Below are 17,647 nucleotides of genomic sequence, written 5' to 3' on the forward strand. Positions count from 1 at the left end.
ACCCTTGGTCTTGGACTTCCCAGCCTCCAGAACTAGGAGAAAACAAATGTCTGTTGTTTAAGCCACCCAGTCTGTGATGTTTTGTTATGGCAACCCTAGCAGACTAATGTAAACATTATGTTACTCCTGAGGTTATAACATGTATAAGAGGCCATGCAGCTTCCCGAAGCTGGGAAGTTCTCTGGGAACACTTGCCTTAGAGCCCTGAGCTGCCGTGGAAGAAGTCTGGCTACCCTGAGACCACCATGCCAGAAAGGCTACTATAGACACTCTGGTTGAAAGTCCCAGCTGAGCCCAGCCTTCAACCAGCCCAGCCCAGAGGCCAGACGTGAGTGAGTGAGCCATCTGGGAATGACTGTGTCAGACACTGGCCATGGTGGGGCAGAGCAGAGCTGCTGCATCGTGTCCTTTCTCAATTCCTGACCAAGGAATCTGTGAGCACGAAAAAAGGTGGTGGTATGCCACTCACTTTGGGGTAGTTTTTTAGTCATACTGGATAACTGGAAGAGTGCTGCTTTGAGCATTCTTGGAGAAGACTTTTTTGGGAACTATTCATTTCTTCATTTCTCACCATTAAGTATGTCAGAGTAGAATTGCTAACTTGAAGACTAGATGTGTTTTTGGCCTTATATAAATTTGCCACAGTTCTCCAATGTGGTCGTACTATTTTACACACCCAACAGCTATGCATGAGAGTTTAGTTGCTCTATATCTTTGCCAACGTTTGGTGTTATCATTCTTGATGTTAGCCACCCTGGTGGGTGTGAAAGGACACCTTGTTGTCATTTTATTTTCAGTTCCTTTGTCACTAAGGATGTTGAGCACCTTTTCATGTGCCTATTGGCCATTCATATGTCCATTTTTGTGAAGCATCTGTTCAAGTCTTTTGTCTATTTTTAAACACGGGGTTGTTTGTCTTTTTATCGTTCATTTGTGAGAATTCTTTATATATTCCGGATATAAGGCTTTGTCAGACAAATGAACTGTGAATATTTTTTCCCAGCCTATGTGACATTAGTACTTTTTAAAGCTCCCTAGGTGATTTCAAGGTGTAGTCAAGGTTGAAACCATTGACCTAGTGCTTATTCCTTCTTTTCCTGGGAGGACAAAATCGGGGTCCACTGTGCAAAGTTTGGAGTCAGACTGCCTGGTCTTGGTGTGTCTTCAATACTTGCCTCCAGCATGTGTCATGTTAAAGTGACCCCCAGGAAGTCATGTTAAAAGATAAAATGAGGGGCTGGCCCAGTGGCATAGTGGTTAGTTTGTGCACTCCACTTTGGTGCCCCAAGATTCAGGGGTTTGGATTGCAAGTGTGGACCTACACACCACTCATCAAGCCATGCTGTGGCGGCATCCCACATCCAAAAAATAGAGGAAGAATGGCACATATGTTAGCTCATGGCCAATCTTCCTCACCAAAAAAAAAAATACAATGAGGCATGTTCAAATTTTCAAGAGTTTATTTGAGTGTGTGTCACTTTGAATGGGGCAATACCAAAGCAAATGTGGTTAGGAGTGCTCCATGGCAGGAATGAGCAAGGGAAGAGGTTTCTATAGAGAAGACCAGAAGCAGAGCAAGGAAATTATTTCATTGCCTATAGCTTAAGGGGTTGCCTTATTTAGGAAAGCCTAGTTTTTTGTCTGTGATTGGCTGTTCTGAAGTTTCCTTTTCTCAGATTAGAGTGGACTGACTCTGGCTTTGGTTTCGGTTTGCTTATATAGGCTTCCAAGGCATTAAAGCCACCCCAGGCTAATGGCCTCCTTGTTTAATTATTTTACCATTCACTTAATAGCTCTATACCTCATTTCCTTATCTCTAAAATAGAGTTAATAATAGTACTATGAAGAGTGTCATAATAATTAAAGGAGATCAAATGCAGAACCATTGGTGTAGTAACTGACAGTATGTGAACGGATTATGGTATCTTTAGAACAGTATTAGGTTTTCAAATTAAAATTCCTCATACTTATATAGAATCTTCTATCTTAGGCAAGTTTTTCAGGTCACCAATATTTGCTCTGGATAAGAGACTGGTGTAGGGGTAAGAGGACAGTTAGAACGCTTTAGATATGTAAGGAAATCCTTGGAAATAACATCTCCACTGGGTATTTGTCCTTTTTTAATGTCTTCTGCTTTAGATAGTCTCCAATTAACACGGGAAGGGGGTAAGAGGGAGGAGCTGTAGGGTCGGCAGTGCTGAGTGACAGTAACACGGAGTCTGGCATCGCAGGTTTTCTAAATACAAATTTTCAAGACTGAAATTGGCACTACGTATGTCAACTATTCAGTAGTGCTAAACCAGTTCACTCTCATACCTGGCTTCTTTTGGGATCAAGGCTCACTTCTACAAGGCAACTGTCTAAGCCTATGATAACACAAAGATCTAGGTAACAGGCCAACGCAGGAACTGAATCCATGTTTGAGGTAACATACTTTTATTTTATTTTTATTTTTAAAATTTTAATTTAATTTATTTTTTCCCAGTTTTATTGAGCTATAACTCACGTATGACATTGTATGAGTTTGAGGTGTACAACATAATGCTTTGATATATGCATATGTTACAAAATGATTACCGCAGTAAGTTTGGTTAACAATGAATCCATGCTGAAGGCAGCATGGCCTAATTATCATGGTTCTTTGGTCAGAGTATTGTGCAGCTTACAGAATGCTTTTGTATATTTCTTGTAGGTTAATTTAACTTATAATAATCTTGGAGGAAGGAATGGAAGGGATCATTATGATTGTCTCCAGTTTGCAGATAAAGAAGCTGGGGCTCGGAGGTCACACAGTTGGTAAAACTCTGAACTGGCACAAGAAGTCAAATGTTCCAGCTTCAAGCTCAGGGCCTTGCCCGCTAAACTAGGGCTTCGCAAACTCTAATTGGAAGCACCTGGGGGGGTCTGTTAAAATGCAGATTTTGACTCAGTAGGTCTGGTTGGGGGCCAAGTTCTTGTATCTTTGATGTGCTTCCGGGTGATGCTGATACTGACCCATGGACCATACTTTGAATGGCTAGGCACTATGCCACACTCCATTTTAATGAATCAACTAGCCATAGGTCTCGGTCTTCAATAGTTGACATTGAGTGCTGCTGAGCTCTGAAGAAAAATCATGTAGAGGTTGGCTTACCAGCACCTTGGATGTGCTCCTCCTTTCTTAGGCTTAGCTAGGGGAAGTAGAGCAGAAGAATGCATCCAGGTGATCAAAAGGTCCTTGTGCCTGAAAATGACTTTTCCTAACCCTCCTCAAGAGCTCTGACTGGAAAAATGGCAGTGAGTCAGCCTTACTCCTCACCAGAGCTCTGTCTGGGAGGAAACAAGAAATGATCAAGAAAATGTGATTCATGGCCTGGAAGTAGGGCACTGTTATGCACTGTACATTACCATTCTTGTTCTGGAATCTGCAAATGTGTGAATATGCATGCTAGTGTCACAACACACAGCAATCAACAAAAAGATGCAAACAACATGAAAAGATATAAGGTTTCTCCAGAAGCAAAGGACACAGAAACCTTTCCAGACCAAGAAGACTGCCCAGAGGAGGAAGTAACGTGGCATACTCCCCACTGGGCATTCAGGTTCCTGGGTTCCCAAAATCCTCCTGGTGATACACAGCTGCCAACTGAAACTCCCTCGCAGAAGGGGGTATTGTCAGGCATGGGAAGCACCCCCTTGGACATTCTGAGGGGACTTGACACCCTCTTCACCCCTCCTGGCTGTGCCTAGAGTCTGCGCCTCGCGTGCAAATGTGCAGAACAAGCCAACAGCCCCACCTGCCTGTTCATGGCCAGCCAGGGGAAGCAGAGACCAACTCCCAGCTGTCTAGCAGGATCCAGAACAGATCCTAGGAGTCCCTGAGGGCCTGTTCCACCAGCGTGTGCTGGTTGTCAGTGGTGTGTGTCCCTGTCTCTCTTTTTTATTCCCTTTTCTTTGGCACTTCTCTTTTCTCTGCCCACTTCCTTGAGGCTCCTCTTACCCTGTTATTTGTCCAGATCCGACACTGCTCCCACATTTCTTTCCTAGGCCTTGCCTCCTGAAGTGTGCTGGCTACTCTTTTGTACCTAGAAACCCTATCAATGAACCAGGTGGATAGAGGGCTAAGGAGGCAGGTTAAGGGCTTAAGCAGGACAGCCTACTAGCTGGGAAGGCCCAGTTCAGCCTGCTGATGGGCATCTGTTCTGATTCGTCAGTGTCCTTGCTATCCTGGCCTGTTCGTATTTTTAATACCTCCCCTAGGTTTGAGGATGCAGAATAAGTGCAAACAGCTCCTGTGTGGAACTAGGGAGGTCGTTACGAGCACAGGCTTTGCAAACGGCATTGAAACTTAGAACGCTCTTGCAGCTGGGTGCCCATTCCCCATCTGCGTCTCTGTGTCTGTCTGTATCTATGCTGCATGTGAGGGGACAGGCTCCGTGTGCAACAGACAGGTGGGAGCAGATGGAGAGCCACGATGGCTAAACTGAGCTAATTTAACATCTAGGTTTGCAGGAGGGTAAAGAGTCTGGGCTTCTTTCCCTTCAGTCCATCTTTAGAGCAGGGAGGCTGTTGCTTATTTAATCCGCTGAGGTTTTCCTGCGTCAAGATGCTGCTGAATATGACAAGAATAGCGCTGGGCCATCAGAGAATAACTTGCCAGGCAATTATTAAGTGTTTTCCGAAAGTGATGTTGCTTTGCAAAATGTTTTAAAATAAATTGAATGTGCACTTTCACTTAGAGATGAAGAGAACCATATCATTTGATTTCACTTAATAATGATTTAGATGATGGGAAGAAGAGCAAGTAAATTCAAATTAAATTATTAATTCTCATGATTATAAATTAGAACTCCAACAAGAATAAATGACAGATATTTTTCTATCTGAGCAAATTCTAATTCTTAGAAAGTTACAGGAAAAATACATATTGGCCACTATATGTGATGAATGGATATGCTGACATTGTTATTTATAAAGTCCTTGTGGAGTACAGGCCTTTGCAATGAATTACCATATAGTCATTTTTCTCCAGTGACACTGGAGGACAACATAATGGGTTCTTCTGTACAATATCCATTCCTGCCGGTTAGTGGCTGCACTGCCTGGTGATGGATGTTTTCCAGGCAACTGATAGAACTTGCTAATAATAACTCAATATCCATTGAATAATATGCAATAACAATGAGATTCAATTCAAAAATAAGCCACAGTCTACCTATATTTTTGTGATTCATCCATCATCATATTGATTCCATTTCTCACATTACATCAAGAGTGTTTTTTAATGTGGGAGCCCTATTTATACTATGGGTGGAAGAAAGGGGTGAGAAGGGAGATCTTATCATCTGCTGAAGTTCACTTCCAGATAAGAGATTTAGAATAAGAAATTCCCGCCTAGAAACGATTTTCCCATCTCCGGGAAACGCAAAGGCAGTTACCGCCAAGGTTTTTAGTTAGTCACTGTACCTGGATCATAGTTTTGTCCAACTAGAATGTATGATTAATATATTTTGGCAAATGCAAATGTATCTGTTCAAATCATAAGTGAATGAAAGTTAGCTTCATATATCCTTTCATGCTAAAATTTTAAATTGTACTCATATATGTGAACAATTTATATAGTTTCTGCCTATAAGATAGAGACTATAAGACTAATGGAAAGTCCTACATCATACTAAAAATATTCCTGGGAGTCTCATAAACTAAATAAGCAACCTGGGGTCTTGGACTACCTATAGCCTGAGATTTAACTTAACTACCACCTCCTTTGCCTTTGCTCACTCACTCATTATCCAGATATCATAGAAGACCCGGAACAAATTCCAGATCCAGCTCAACAGTTGCCAGACACCTCTGGTCTTCTCCACAGGCTTGTCTCTGATACCAGCTGTCTCTGCAGAGATGAGCTCTACGTGGTTCCAGCTGACCTCCCGCGGGTGTGACCTTACAGCACTTTGCCTCTGTCCATGACTTTTGCTTCCTGCTCAGAGTTCTCAGTTGATAATGAGGCATGGGATGAGTGGACTCACCCACTCAGTGCCCATGCATGCCCAACCCAGAAGTATGGGGGCGTTAACTCACTGTGAGGTAAACTTATGTCCAACAGGACGCAAGAACTGGGGGACATTTGCTTCCCCTGGCTATTCCTAGATTCAGTTACACAGCGGTTCACAGGACTGTCCCACAGACAATCACCTGTACTCAGCAATGCCAACTTGAAAACCATTACAGTCATGCACTACATAACGATGTTTCAGTCAACCACAGACCACATATATGATGGTGGTCCCATAAGATTAGTACCGTATAGCCTGGGTATGAAGTAAGCTATGCCATCTAGATTTGTGTAAGTACACCCTGTGATATCAGTTCACGCAACGATGAAATCGCCTAATGGCGCATTTCTCAGAACATATCCCGGTCGTTGAACAACACATGACTGTATCTCCAATTGGCTCTTTCTCTTCCGTTTGGTTCCCCTTGGCCTTTACCCCTGTTCCCAGGGACTGCGCTCCTCATAAAACATAGTGCTTAGCCCTTCTCCAGGCTCTGTTCTCCAGGCCTTCCAGATGAAAATAAATATATTCCTTTGATTGAGGCTTGTTTTCCTCATATTCAAAGTGGGGTAATAATACCTACCTCATAAGGTTGCTTTGAAGGTTAAATACAGATTATTTACATAACAGTATTTTGTGGAATGGAGTGTTGCGGCATATAACTGGTTCTCTCCTTCAGGCCCGATTTCGAATAGTACAATCAGTTGAGTTTCCCTACTACTTGTTATGTCCTAAGCCCCACGGTAAAAAACTCTTGTTCACTTGCTTTTGACCCCTGTGTTTCTGTAGTTTCTTCTTCATTGTCCTACTTGGCCGACCCACTGCAACTAAATCAATATATCTACCACCAACCTAGTGCATCTTACTTAACGACATTGGTGTACCTTTATTCTTGATGTGAAATACTTGGGACATCTCTCTCACTTGAAACCTATGATCTCCAAGAAGCCTTCCTAATTACTGTGCGCCCCATCTAATATCTATGTCAATGATGAGATCTCATTTTATTTCCAAACCACTTATGGGCTGAAGTGGGATTTGATATATCATCAAATGACCAAACTAATTCAAAATCTGTATCCTTATACTTATATTGGAACTGAAATATAATACTGCTTGCTGTAAATGGAATTTGTTATAAAGTAAATTTGGTTTTTTACCACATTTAATGTATATACCTTGGTTGCAATCTTAAACATAGGCAAAATTTATTGGAGAGATTCTGGGGTTTACAGAATCAACAGGAGGCTGGAGGATCTGACTTGGAAAATAGGTGGGAACTAACGGAGCCTTGAAGGAGACAGAAACTGTAGCAAGGTTCACACCATAGGAATGATCTGGTCCAAACAAAGCCTTTTTGGTTATGTGTTATACACTGAAGAGTCAAACCCTAGGAAGATAGCACGCGTCTATTAATCAGGGCAGGCTAAGTAATGCTGCAGTCTCAGTTTAACCCTCAAACAGTGAATCAACACAACAGGATACGTTTCTTGCTTACTCAGCCTTCCTCAGGTCTAGCAGTTCTTTAGGACAGCACTTTTCCATTTAGGGACTCAGGGACTCAGTTCACTTATAGTCAGTCTGTGGCTCCGTCTTATCAACATATGGCTTCCAGATTGCCTCAGCAGGGTAAGAGAAAGCTAGAGGGCTCTACAGGGACTTCTCATTGCTTCAGTCTGCAACTGACGTGCATCACTTTCCTTCATGGTCCATCAGACAGAACTGGTCCATGGCTAACTGCAAGGCTGCCAGGAAGTACAGTCACCAGAAGTTGGTGAGCACTACTAATGTCTACCACCATGTGCTTTTTCCTATTCCTGAAATGCTGCTCTACCCTTCCCTCTCCTAGCAAATTCTCCTGTTTGCTCTTCACGATTCAGCCTAAATATCGTGTCCTTTGTGAAGTTTTCCTAGCTTCATGGACAGAGATGACAGCCACACATTCCTCTGTGCTTCCAGAAGCCTTGGTTCACAGCTCTAATGTGGCGCTAGGCACAGCCTGTGGTCATTAACTTGCAACCTAAGTCTCAGCTGGGATCACCCTTTCTTTTAGATGTAAATAAAATATGGCTCAAACCAAGATCCCTCTTGGGACGGCTGATACAGCTAACCTGGGGGTCCTCCCAAATGTCTCAGTGTTCACTGGGGTCTAGCATTTCTCTTGGTCGCCTTGTTTCCAAGTTTCACTCCCATGAATCCTCAGACTCCCTTACACCCACCTTCCTTTGGCGTGTTCTTCTCTTTGCTGCATTGATTAAAACACAGCCCTTTTTTTCTTGATTTCTCTAAAATAAATGCACACAAAGCACTTAAGTGAGTGGCAAAGTTCAATAAGCCTGGGTTATGGAGGACGTTTGCATCGCAGAAATACCACTTAAAATTAAATACTAGATGTGTTTGCTCTTCTGTTGTCGTTTAGCCTTTATATAAACAATTTAATGTAAATAGCAACACAAACAAAATGTCATATAAACACAAGGAAGTGACATGGAAATGAGATTGTTTGTTCTTTTTATTATAAAAGTAATAAACACTCATGATTTAAAAATTCAAACAACAAAGGGAAAGGTAAATATCCCTTTAGCACTTTCTCCTCTCTCTACCATTTCTACTTTCCAGAAATAGCCAGAATTATATATTTGTATATATCCTTCCAGAAATTTGTTATGCATATACAAATTTTTTTTCAAAAATTGACTCATAAGATTATTTTGTGATTTTCTTTTTTCGCTCAACATTATATCTTGGCCCTCTTTATATGTAGTGTATATGTTCATGTGTATATATATATATATATATTTAAACTGCTATAAAGTTTCATTTTATGGATGTACATATGCATTCATTCATTCAATAAACATTTAGTAGCATTTACTGTGTGCCAGGCATTTTAACCAGTCTCCTTGTGATGGACATTTAGGTTCCAATTTGTTGCTGTTGCACACAATGCAATAATGCGCATCCTTGTGGAACTGCTGAGTCAAAGAGCATATGCACTTTAAATTTGGATGGAATTGATAGATTACCCTTTGCAATGTTCGGATAAGTTCACAGTCTCACCAACAGCATCCCATACCCTCAGACAACGCTGGGATATCATCATGCTTTTTCGCTTTTTCCCTATATGATAGATAATGATGGCCTTTTGTTTAACTTTACATTTCTCTATTTATAAATGAGGTTATACATCTCTCCACACATTTGTTGGAGACCTCTTTCTTCTTATAAGTCTGGAATTCTGTCACTAGAAACATTTTCCTGGTCTCCTTACTCCTCAGTTTTAACTTCCACCATACTGTTGGCCCTCTGGCTCTTCTTTGACCTTCTCTTTTTTCTCTGGTTGCCTTACCTTACCTCAAAATTCCTTTTAAGAGGTACAGTTTAACAATTCTGAAAACACTACATATATTGACCAATTTAGTAAATGGATAATACATAGTGGGAACCAGGTTTCTCCCTGTTGCAGGAAGAGATCACAGGTGAGGAAAAGGGACAGGCTAGAATGATTCATCTGGTAAGGAATTAAACTTGGAGACATCAGTATAAACTCCTCTTTAGCTTAGTATAGATACAAGTGGTTACATGGTTAGAATGGTTAATAGTTAGAAATATTTTAGATGTCAGGTACACTATATTTCCTCACTCTGTCAGCTGAGATGACATAGAGGTAGCAACAGCCCAGTGGCAACAAGCACATCCAGCACCCAGATTTGGTTTCTAAGATCATTCTCAAAACACACAGGAGTCAACTGAAAGAGATCCTATGGTCAAAGTTGGAAGAATTTGAGCAATAAAGTAAAAGTAGTACTAGATTATAATCCAAAGTACATAGAAAATCCATGCATCCATACCAATATTAATTTAAAAAATTGGACACATAAAATATTATTTATTGAAAAATAAGTAAATGAGAGAGAACAGACAACTCTCCTGTGCAGAATTCCAAATAATTTATGTAGATACTCCATCCTCAAGGAGGAGGAGCATAGTTCTCCAACCCTTAATAGAGCTGCGCATGGTGACTTCAAAGCCAACATCAGCAGTGAGAAGTCATGTTGATAGCATGCGCCGTGGTCTTTACCTCCGTGGTCTTCCTCCCCAAAACACATAACCCCAGCATACTCATGAGAAAAATGTCAGATAAACCCCAACAGAGTGACATTCTACAGAAAACCTGGCTGGTATTCCTCAAAACCGTTAAGATCATCAAAAACACAACGTCTGAGAAACCATCACTACCAGGGAGCCTAAGGAGACAATGTGGTTTAATGGCTGGGATCCTGGAACAGAAAGATGTTGTTAGATAAAAGCTAAGAAAATCTGAATAAAGTGTGGACTTTAGTTAACAATAATGGGTCAGTATTGGCTCATTTGTTGTGACAAATGCACAACACAAATGTAAGATGTTAATAATAGGGGAAACTGGATGTGGGGTATATGGAAACTTTCTATACTAACATCCCAATTGTTTTGCAAATCTAAAATTATTCTAAAATTAAAATTTTACTTTTAAAAGTCCTGTTAATTTCTTATAGAGAGCCTTTAGCTACTTTGTTCAGTCACCTCCTGTAGAACATACGTTTGGGTCTCACCTTTTCTACCCAAAGGATTTTTGGTGCTGCCTGTTAAAATAGCCTTTTTCCCCCAGTTTACTACATGTGTCTATGTATCTGTGAATTTGAGTTCTGGTTGCTACATTTCAGGGTCTCAGCTGGCCCTGCTGGAAAATGAAGTAACAGGACCATATGCTCTATCATTCTAAAGATTTATGATTCTCATGAATTGCATTCTATCACTTTTCAGTTGTTGTTACATTAATTTGTATTTTCTCCTCATGTTGTTTCATATGGCGTTTGCTTTACTTGATGCCAGACCATCCACAATTTAAGAGAAAAATATGACATTTTGTTTCTTTCATATTCCACACACACGAAGATGCAAGCAATTTATCAATCTTTCTTTTTTTTGTTAACTTTATTTAATTTTTATTTATTTTTTTATTGCAGTAACATTGGTTTATAACAGTATATAAATTTCAGGTGTACATCATTATATTTCAATTCCTGTGTAGACTACATCATGTTCACCACCCAAAGACTAATTACAATCCATCACAACACACGTGTGCTTAATCACTCCCTTCACCCTCCTCCTTCACGGCTTTTCCTCTGGTAACCACCAATCCAATCTGTTTCTATGTGTTTGTTTGTCATTGTCTTTATCTTCTAGTTATGAGTGAGATCATACGTATTTGACTTTCTCCCTCTGACTTATTTCTCTTAGCATAATACCGTCAAGGTCCATCCATGTTGCCACAAATGGCCAGATTTCATCATTTCTTATGGCTGAGTAGTATTTCACTGGGTATATATACCACATCTTCTTTATCCATCCATGCCTTGATGGGCACCTAGGTTGCTTCCAAGTCTTGGCTATCGTGAATAATGCTGCAATGAACATAGGGACGCGTGTATCTTTACACATTTGTGTTTTCATGTTCTTTGGATAAATACCCAGCAGTGGAATAGCTGGATCATATGGTAGTTCTATTCTTAATTTTGTGGCGAATCTCCATACTGTTTTCCATAGTGGCTATACAAGCTTGCACTCCCACCAGCAGTGTATGAGAGTTCCCTTCTCTCCACATCCTCTCCAACATTTGTTTTGTGTCTTGTTAATTATAACCGTTCTGACAGGAGTGAGGTGATACCTCATTGTAGTTTTGATTTGCATTTCCCTCATAGTTAATGATGTTGAACATCCTTTCAAGTACCTGTTGGCCATCTGTATATCTTCTTTGGAGAAATGTCTGTTCAGATCTTTTGCCCATTTTTTAATTGTGTTGTTAGTTTTTTTGTTGTTGAGATGTATGAGTTCTTTATATATTTTGAATATTAACTCCTTATCAGATATATGGTTTGCAAATATCTTCTCCCAATTGTTAGGGTGTCTTTTTGTTTTGTTGATGGTTTCCTTTGTTGTGCAGAAGCATTTTAGTTTGATGCAGTCCCATTTGTTTATTTTTTCTATTGTTTCCCTTTGCACAGTCAAACAAGGTCCGTGAAAATATGAATCTTAGAACAACGTCGAAGAGTGTACTGCCTGTTTTCTTCTAGATGTTTCGTGGTTTCAGGTCTTACATGCAAGTCTTTAATCCATTTTGAGTTAATTTTTGTGTATGGTGTAAGATAATGGTCTACTTTCATTCTTTTGCATGTGGCTGTCCAGTTTTCCCAGCGCCATTTATGGAAGAGGCTTCCTTTCTCCATTGTATGTTCTTGGCTCCCTTGTCGAATATTAGCTGTCCATAGATGTGTGGGTTTATTTCTGGGCTCTTGATTCTGTTGCACTGATTTGTGTGTATGTTTTAGTGCAAGTACCATGCTGTTTTGGTTACTGTGGCTTTGTGGTACATTTTGAAATCAGGGAGTGTGATACCTCTAGCTTTGTTCTTTTCTTCAGGATTCCTTTAGCTATTTGGGGTCTTTTGTTGTTCTATATAAATTTTAGGATTCTTTGTTCCATTTCTGTGAAAAATTTTGTTGTAAATTTGATAAGGATTGCGTTGAATCTGTAGATTGCTTTAGGACATATGGACATTTTAACTATGTTAATTATCCCAATCCAAGAGCATGGAATGTCTTTCTACTTCTTTGTGTCTTCCTAAATTTATTTCAACAGTGTTTTATAGTTTTCAGTGTACGAATCTGTCACCTCTTTGGTTTAGTTTATTCCTAGGTATTTAATTCTTTTTGTTGCAATTGTAAATGGGATTGTATTCTTAGTTTCTCTTCCTGCTACTTCGTTGTTAGTATATAGAAATACAACTGATATTTGTATGTTGGTTTTGTATCCTGCAACTGACCATATTCATTTATTATTTTTAAAAGTTTTTCAGTGGATTCTTTAGGATTTTCTCTATATAAAATCATGTCATCTGCAGATAGTGACAGTTTCACTTGTTCCTTTCCAATTCAGGTCCCTTTTATTTCTTTTTCTTGCCTGATTGCTCTGGCTGGGACTTCCAATACTATCTTAAATAAGAGTGGTGAAAGTGGGCATCCTTGTCTGGTTCCTGTTCTTAGAGGGATAGCTTTCAGTTTTTCTTCATTGAGAATGATATTAGCTGTCGGTTTGTCATATATGGCCTTTATTATGTTGAGGTACTTCCCTTCTATACCCATTCTATTGAAAGCTTTTATCATAAACAAATGCTTTCTCTGCATCTATTGAGAGTATCATGTAATTTTTATTCTTCATTTTGTTAATGTGATGTATCACATTGATTGATTTGCAGATGTTGAACCATCCCTGCATCCTTGGAATAAATCCCTCTTGATCATGGTGTATGATCTCTTAATGTATTGTCGTATTCGATTTGCTAGTATTTTGTTGAGGATCTTTTTTTGCATCGATGGTTATCAGTGATATTGGCCTGTAATTTTTTTGTGTGTGTTGTCCTCGTCTGGTTTTTGTATCAGGGTAATGTTGGCCTCATAGAATGAGTTAGGAGGCTTCCTCTCCTCTTAAATTTTTGGAAGAGTTTGAGAAGCACAGGTATTTAGCCTTCTTTGAATGTTTTGTAGAATTCACCAGGGAAGGCTTCTGGTTCTGGACTTTTATTTTTTGGGAGGTTTTTATTGTTTTTGGTTTTGGTTTTTTTGTAAGGAAGATTGGCCCTGAGCTAATATCTGTTGCCAATCTTCCTCTTTTTGCTTGAGGAAGATTGTCACTGAGTTAGCATTTGTGCCAGTCTTCCTCTATTTTATGTGGGATACCACCACAGCATGGCTTGATGAGCAGTGCTAGGCCCATGCCCAGGATGCAAACCAGCAAACCTCAGCCCACGAAAGTGGAGTACGTGAATTTAATGACTACACCACTGGGCTGGCCTGGGAAGTTTTTGATTACTGTTTTGATTTCCTTATTGGTGATTGGTTTATTCAAATACTCTATTTCTTCTTGATTCAGTTTTGGAAGGTTGTATGATTCTAAGAATTTATCCATTTCTTCTAGATTATCCAATTTGTTGATGTGTAGCTTTTCATAGTACTCTCTTATAATCTTTCTGAGGTGTCCATTGTAATTTCTCCTCTTTCATTTGTGATTTCATTTATTTGTGACTTCTCTCTTTTTTTCTTGGTGAGTCTAAAGGTTTGTCCATTTTGCTTATCTTTTCAAAGAACCAGTTCTTGGTTTCATTGATTTTTTTTTCTACTGTTTTTTTAGTCTCTATTTCATTTATTTCTACTATGATTTTTATTTCCTTCCTTCTACTGATTTTGGGCTTTATTTGTTCTTCTTTTTCCAGTTCCTTTAGGTGCATTGTTAGAGTGTTTATTTGAGATTTTTCTTGTTTGTTTAGGTAGGCTTGTATTGCTATAAACTTCCCTCCTAGAACCACTTTTGCTGTATCCCATAGGTTTTGGCATGTTGTATTTTCATTTTCGTTTGTCTCCAGGTATTTTTTGATTTCTCATTTGATTTCTTCATTGAGGCAATTGTTGTTCAGTAGCATTTTGTTTAATCTCTACACATTTGTGGCTTTTCTGATTTTCTTCTTGCAGTTGATTTCTAGTTTCACACCTTTGTGGTCAGAAAAGATGCTTGGCATTAATTTGAACTTCTTACATTTATTGAGACTTGTTTTGTGGCCTAATATGTGATCAGTATTGGAGAATGTTCCATGTGCATTTGAAAAGAATGTGTATTCTGTGGTTTTTGGATGGAATGTTCTGTATATATCTACTAAGTCCATCTGGTCTAATGTGTTGTTTAAGGCCAAAGTTTCTTTATTGATCTTCTGTTTGGATGATCTATCCATTGGTATAAGTGGAGAGCTAAAGTCCCCTACTGTTACTGTGTTACTATTTTTCCTTTTATGTCTGTTAATCATTGCTTTACATATTTAGGTGCTCCTATATTGGGTGCATAGATATTTAAAAGTGTTATATCCTCTTGTTGTATTCTTCCCTTTATCATTATGTAGTACCCTTCTTTGTCTCCTGTTACAGTTTTTGTCTTAAACTCTGTTTTGTCTGGTATAATTATGGCCACCCAAGCTTTCTTTCCATTGCCATTTGCATGGAGTATCTTTTTCCAACCAATCCTCACCAGTTTATGAGTGTCTTTAGGTCTGAAGTGTGTCTCTCGTACACAACATATATATGGGTCTTGTTTTGTTATCCAGTCAGCCACACTATGCCTTTATTGGAGCATTTAGTCCATTGACATTTAAAGTAGCTCTTGATAAGCAAGCACTTATTGCCATTTTGTCACTTTTTTTCTGGGTGTTTTAGAAGTTCTCCTCTGTTCCTTTCTTCCTCTCTTGTCCTCTTCCCTTCTGGCTTGATGGTTTCTTTAGTGTTACGTTTAGGTTCTTTCCTCTTAATTATTTGTGTATTTATTATAGGTTTATGTTTGTGATTACCATGAGGTTCATATATAACAAGGTACATATATACCAATCTATATTGAGTTTATGGTCTCTTTAGTTAGACCTCTTTTGAAAGCTCTACTCTTTTACTCCCTTCCTCCCACATTTTATGTTTTTGATATCCTGTCTAACCTCTTTGTGTGTGTGTGTGTGTGTGTGTGTATGTATCCATTACACTCTTATCATTGAAATAGGTAATTTTAGTACTTTTGTCTTTTGACCTTTATATTATCTTCATAGGTTGTTGATCTGCTACCTTTACTATATTTTTGCCTTTGCCAGTGATTTTCTTGCCTTTTTTGGATAATTTTCTTATTCCTATTTGTGGTCTTCTCTTTCCCACTTAAATAAGTCCCTTTAGCATTTCTTATAAAACTGGTTTCTTGGTAATAAACTCCTTTAACTTTTGCTTGTCTGGGAAACTCTTTATCTCTCCTTCCATTCTGAATGATGACCTTGCCGAGTAGAGTATTCTTGGCTGTAGACTTTTTCCTTTCAGCACTTTAAGTATATCATGCCACTCCATTCTAGCCTGTAAGGTTTCTGCTGAGAAGTCAGAAATAGGCTTATTGGGTTTTATCAATCTTCCAATAACAATATTGCTGTTCCTGTGTGAGTATGATGGTATTACCTGTTGCTGCACAATTGGAATTACTTGTGTTACTTTTCTGCCCTTGGCAATGGGTTTGCATTGACCCATCCCCTCTCTTGCCTCATCTCTCACTTTTGAGAGATGACTGAAGATAATGAACTGTGGACATTGGCCCACCAGCTCAGTAAACCAATAAATTTGCTCAAGTAAAGTGCTTTAATCCAACTAGGCATGTACAAATGTTTGATAAATATTTCACCAAATACCTGGAAGTTTGTTTTTAACTACAATTGAAAATATCCTACCTGTTTTCTGGACTGTGTGATGTTTCCTAAGGTATCTCATTTTGGGTCCCTATTACTTTTTGAGTTACTCCCTCCTTACTTTAGCTAAGAGAATAAAGTTTATATTTCCTGAATAATGAGTATTTTTAAATAATTTTTTTCTAGATGTGTATTTTTTTCAATGCATCCTTCTCTGCTAAGCTTATTTAAATACTGTTTTTCATTTAAGGAGAATTTATTTAAATATAGCTCTTTGACTATGATCCTGAATGGTTTATACCAAACTTCATACCTTCGAATGATGAAAGCTAGTCATTAAAATAAGATATTTATTGTTCATGGAAGTGTCTCTTAGTTAAATATCTTTTTCTTATGTGGACTTTTACGTGCTTACAAGAACTTTTTGGTAAATACCTACCTATTTTGCTGCTAAAATACTTAAAAGATTATTCTTAAAGGGGCAACCTGATGGTAAAAATGAGTCTTTTCCTCCTTTCCTAATTAATGGTACCCACTTTGAAAATAACAAATCTGGAATGCATCGAGTGCCTCATGAATGTGATTTTGCAAAATTGCTTGAGAAGTTAGTTACTTTGGAAGATCTTCCTTGACATACAGAGACCACTGTAGCCAACAGGGAGACTCTCTGGGTGCCAACACAGACAGGAAAGGCAACAAAGACGGCTCACAGCAATGAGCACATTCTGTCCTCGCTCAGCATCCACTGAAAGCTGAAATGATGGGGCTGAGACCCCAAGATGGCAGCTCGGCTGCACCCAAACATCCCCACTCTCACGACACTCCTTGACTCTGATGATACTGAGGCCGCGAAAGGGAAAGTGTTTTTCTCTGGTCTGTGGTTTATTCTGGCTTCACAGAGTCCTAGGCTTGTTTGTTTTTGTTTGACTTTTTACTTCTTTGCTGTTTTGCACTTTCAGAGCACAGTTTGTGATTTGGCAGCAAAACTTTTCTTTATGGTTCTTGTTAACATTTAGTTTGGCACAAAGTTTGCCAATATGCATGAGGAGCACAACACCTCTTTTATGATGAAGGAGTCTGAGTGATCTCAGGAACCTTTACTAAAAGCCATTAAATTTATTAAAATAATGATTCTTTAATGTAGCACTTTACAAAATCATAGTTCATTCTACATTAGTAGTGTGCATATGTGTGAATTTCCAAAACTAATGCATTAAATTTATTTAACTAAATCTAATCGTTTTTACAAGCATATACCAGGCTGAAGGCTATTGACTAATTGTCAATAGAGGTGGATTGGAAATACCATTGGCTAGTTTCA

This window comes from Equus caballus, chromosome 8 (assembly GCF_041296265.1).
Source record: "Equus caballus isolate H_3958 breed thoroughbred chromosome 8, TB-T2T, whole genome shotgun sequence".
NCBI classification, from domain to species: Eukaryota; Metazoa; Chordata; class Mammalia; order Perissodactyla; family Equidae; genus Equus; species Equus caballus.